General features: G+C 35.9%; 2 long non-coding RNA genes across 5 annotated transcripts; one reads left to right on the top strand and one right to left on the bottom strand.

Moving 5' to 3' along the window:
* Positions 1-242: 242 nt before the first annotated feature.
* Positions 243-1113, bottom strand: LOC113309916. Its single transcript, XR_003340791.1, has 3 exons — positions 998-1113; positions 459-515; positions 243-331 (listed from the first exon to the last, which is right to left on the bottom strand). It is a non-coding gene; the product is annotated as an uncharacterized LOC113309916 (long non-coding RNA).
* Positions 1114-2430: 1317 nt separating this feature from the next.
* Positions 2431-3965, top strand: LOC113308260. 4 transcript variants are annotated; one of them, XR_003339615.1, is made up of 5 exons: positions 2431-2651; positions 3095-3161; positions 3287-3336; positions 3420-3464; positions 3542-3965. It is a non-coding gene; the product is annotated as an uncharacterized LOC113308260 (long non-coding RNA). The 4 variants fall into 4 exon arrangements; XR_003339614.1 differs by having other exon boundaries at positions 3287-3464; positions 3542-3943; XR_003339613.1 differs by having other exon boundaries at positions 3095-3464.
* The last annotated feature ends 882 nt before the right edge of the window (positions 3966-4847 follow it).

The following is a 4847-nucleotide window of genomic DNA, read 5'->3' as shown; positions in this document are numbered from 1 at the left end:
AAAATTCGTGTAAACGAAATATCTAAATCCCACCAACAAATCTCAAGAACGTACTATTAGGGATAAAGGCTCAAGTATAAACTAAATTAGACTCGTGTATACCGAAAGAAATTCAGGCAACCAAAGTACTACAGTAGTAAGTAATATTTGCATAAAGAAACCCATGTACTGAAACAGTTCAACCTACCTAAGGGAAGCACTTATGAATCACAACTTGGTGGCATAAATCGATGTGTGCAATCGAGTACTCTAGTACTAATTAGATAGTCAGATGAGCTTCTGCTTCCAAAATCACACACTAACTGGTCGTTTTCTATCAAGATCGATAATTCTGTCAACATAAAACCAAAATTGAGTTGGTTAACAACAAAATTGTCAAAATTCCATAACCGATTTTATAATTAAACTCGTAAATAAAACATAAAATCAACTAGTAAATAGGTAGAAATCGCAATTACCTTCGTGGTAGACCTGGTGGTGGTGATTAGAGATGAAATTGACTAGGGTTGAAATCCCTAAAACACAAATCAAACAAAAACACTATTATCCATCAATTGAAAATTTGTGTAATAGTGTCCCTGGGTTTACTTATGAAACCTATTATCCATCATAGCTAATAGTGTCATATTTTCAGTTTCATCTTCTCATACACAAATCAAACAAAAACACTATTATCCATCAAGATTCATGTGAAACAACAGCCACATAAGGTTTGGAAAAAAAAACAAGCAGCAACCAAATCGAAGTTTATGCTGTTGATAACATTTTAAACAGAAGTTACAGAATAGAAAATCCCTTCTGAAACCCTAATTAGTGAATGCAATCAACCCTAATGATTTTATTTTCTTTAAAGTTAAATCCAAAATTTAAATTTCATAATAGTTCTTATTTTATCAATTAAGATCCGTCTCTTCTTTTGAATCTATAAAGAAGAAGATGGGACAGAGAGAAGAAGAGATGTGGAAGACGAATATGAGGGAGAAAGGAGATGTTATACCTGAAGATAAATCCACTTGAAGGTCTTCTACTGTTCTACAACCTTGAATCCTTGATGAAGAAAGCAACAACCTTGGTCCTTGATGAAGAAACGAAGGGTTAGGGTTAGTTAACAGAGAGTTCTCCTTCTCAGAGAGAGGAGACGAGAAAAAAAAAAAGGAAGGGAAGTAGGAACTGAAACCCTAAGCCTAATCCCTAGTTTATATAACCCTTTAATCTAACGGCTAATACTGATCCTTATCTCCCAAATCTAACGGTATATATTTTTCGGGACTTTCGGTCCGGTACGGCACGGTACCTGTATTGGACCGTGTACCTGTACCTCCAAGACCTCGGTTCCTATTTTTTGGACCGGTACCTGTACCTTGTACCTCGGTTCGGTCCAAAACCAGGTACGGTTCCGGTTCGGTCCGTCGGTCCGGCTCGGTTCATGTGCACCCTTAGCTAATGATGAGAAGAAATGATTTCTCTCTCAATTTTAGGTTTGCTGTAGGAAATGAGAGGGGATACTGCCACCCAGGTAAGGCAGATAAGGGGTAACCAAGGTGATTCTAGGCACCACTCATCAGATAAGGGCCATCATGGTTGTTTGGCCCCCTTGCTTTTCTAGACTAAGTTGTAGTGGCGGTCTCCTATTGTCGGTCTGGCTCAGCGTCGCTCTCAATAACAGTTGCACATGAAATGGCGCTTTTGTCTTTTATGCTCCAAATGGACGATTTCTCCTTCTTTTGCTCCAAATGACTCCAAAGTACCTGAAATCTCAAAAACAAACATAAGACTACATAATTTACAAGAAAACTCGCAAAGAAAGCATAATTAATAGATAAATATCAAGTTGTTTACAACACCTACCACTCATCTTCTTGATATCATTTTTACTCCCAAGTCCCAAGCCATCCATAATCATAAGTAACTTTAGCAAGTTACTAAAATTTTCATGAGTTTAGGAAAAACAAAGATATGCATCCCGAAACTATAGTCGTGAATCCAATTGAGTTTGTAGGACAGCCGCCTATTTGTTGACATTTAAAAAGATCTTCTGCGTTAATTTCAAATAAAAGATCTGTGCGACTTAATTAACATGATTTGGTTGGTACGCGAGTAGTTCATTGGAGCTTCAAGTAAAACCTACTGCCATTATATGGAATTAGGGTTTACATATTCTTCCTAGATTTTTCATAATGATATCTCCTATAATAATGGTGTGTCGATCTAATAGCAAAATTAAATAGCAAAAAAAATAAAGACATCATGGTTACAAAAAGATGTGGTAATTGACTCCTTGATCAAAGAGTCAATCGGTGGTCAGGATTCGCCAGAGAGGGTCATCTCACGGTCCTTATCGTCCGGATTTCGTTTGACTTGGACGGCTGGGAAAGACTTGCGGGTTTCAAAAGTAACCCCAATTTTTTTTATTAATGGAGAGAGGTTTAATCGTATAACCTAACCAGCTTTGTCTGTAGAGAGAAGTTTTTCTTATATGGATTTTCACAGCTTCTCATACAATACTACCTACACACCAACACCAGAATCTACTTCTCCTTCTTGAGCAGCAACAGTGAAACACATCATCGTTTTCTCATACTTAGAAAGTGCTTGCGACACCTTCATCTTCTGTTTGTGGATTTCAGTTGAACTTGAAGGGATTTTTCTAGGTAAGAAGAGATCTCGGAGCTACTTTCTGTTGAATGCTATGACCAGTTAGTAAAACAAATTAAAACCTAGGGTTTCATATATTTGGGGTTTTTCCAATATAGTGTTTAAGTTAAACAATTGATATCTAGGGTTTTTGGTTCGTTTTTATTTCGAATTATTCTAATTTATCAATTTCTTATATGATATCTAGGGTTTTTGATTCATTTTTGTTTCGAATTATTGAGCTACCCTTTTTATGGGTTAAATTGATTTTTTCTTAATTTAATTTGTTTGTTTCTTCAATTTTGTTAACGAGTTTTTGCAAATTTTTGGGTAATTGAATTATGTTTTTGGAGATTGGTTAACAACATGGGGACAGTGCCATTCAATCAGAGAGCTTCACAGAAGTTAATTATTTTGTTTATTTTTCTGTTAATTTGTTTATCTTGCTGTGTTCGATCAGAGAGTTGTTTTTCCTCCATTATCATGCCAGCCCTCCCTATTATTGTAGTTTCTCGGTTGACATCCAGGTATTTCCATATACTTAACTGTCTGGACATCTATTTGCATCCTCCATGTTACATTGTGTCCATTATTTTTTCGACATTGGATTCACTATGTATCTGAATTTATTTGGTGGTGTGGTGGGTTCTAGGTGTTGATAACCAATTCGTGCATGGTAACAGCTTCAAACTTAAAATTCAGGTTCCCAGGCACTCTTTTGGATAACCTATTCAAACCTTTGCTTTATCATGTTCATATTTTACATTTGTTATGTGCACCAACAGGTTCCAGATAAGATTTAAAATTAACTTTATCCGAGAACTAGAAAGGTATTCCTATTCCTGCTTATTTCTGGACCATTTTCCCTGGAGATTCTATAACTAACTCTAATCTCTTTTATACACAGTTAGCTGACGAGTGGACGAAAAGCCTGTCAAAATTTACAATCACTCAGAAGGGTCTCAACTCATTCTTTGTCTGTCTAATTGAACACAACAGAACCGCCAGAATTCGACATCGATGTTTGTACATGAAGTGCATATTCATTAAGCGCAAGTTGAGTTGGTCCTCAATAGGTTAACACACATTGTTAAAGTTCTTCTTATTGTAATATGGTGCAAAAATTCTCAGTCATCATTGTTATAACTAGAGCTTGAGCAGATGTGTATTGAAATTTGTTCACTCAATCATCCTTCGGTGATGGAATTCGTGTATTACTTGAGCAAGAAATTATCTTGCTTCGAGAAATCAATCATTATCTAAATGAACTCTGAATGAAATGATATATGTCAAAATCTTTGTTGTATGATAATTAGTTTCTTGGTTATCCATTAATATTTTTTAATTTGTTATTGTTCCAGCTGAGCATATACTTTCGCATCAACTATGGAAGGATAAATAGTAACAGAGCAGAAATGAGTTCCTAGAGTTAAATGAATTGATTGCCCCGATAGAGCATACGTCTCCCAGGTTTTCCAACTTCCTTTGTCAATGTGTTGATCTCTTAAGCTCAATTACTTTATTGGTTTCTTATTCGTGATAACCAATTCTTTGGTGTTCTTTGATGCTTAGGAAGTCTCAATTAAAATACATGGTTGTTACTGTGTCTTAATGGGTTACGCCCCACTGTTTCAAAATTATTAAATGGGACAATTTCTAATGAAACTGTAATTTCTATTACGAATCATAGGTGCAAGACTTAGAGTAGTGGATATATCATATATGAAAACCAGGATAGACCTAAAAATATTAGTTAGTTGTTACTTGATTCACCATTAATGTTAATTTAATACCAAATAGGAGTGCTCTTTCTACACCCATTATAATTTGGCCTATGGCTGCATAGGCGATTAAGCCACCTTAAAGAGGCTCGAGGTCATCTACACTGGGCATCAGATGAAGTAATGACAAGGGTCGGCACCCTTAATGCGTAAATGTTTGCCTTTCTTCTGGCGTACATGCTTTCTTATTTGAGTGGTTGATACAAATTTGGATGTCTTTCCGTTCGGGTTTTTGACTTCGACGGTCAGGAAAAATTCGGTTTTTGACATCGACGGCCAGAAAAGATTGGGGTTGTCCTGATATTCTTCCTACTTTGAAAAAAAACTAATTTCTTACCAAACTTTTCCTTATTTTTTGTTAAAGTCTGCAGGCATCAAACTCAAAACCAATTGGCAATGAGTGGAGCGGCCATTCCATATTATATTTTTAAG

Source organism: Papaver somniferum, chromosome 9, assembly GCF_003573695.1.
Source record: "Papaver somniferum cultivar HN1 chromosome 9, ASM357369v1, whole genome shotgun sequence".
In the NCBI taxonomy this organism is placed as follows: domain Eukaryota; kingdom Viridiplantae; phylum Streptophyta; class Magnoliopsida; order Ranunculales; family Papaveraceae; genus Papaver; species Papaver somniferum.
This window is presented reverse-complemented; position numbering and strand designations above follow the sequence as displayed.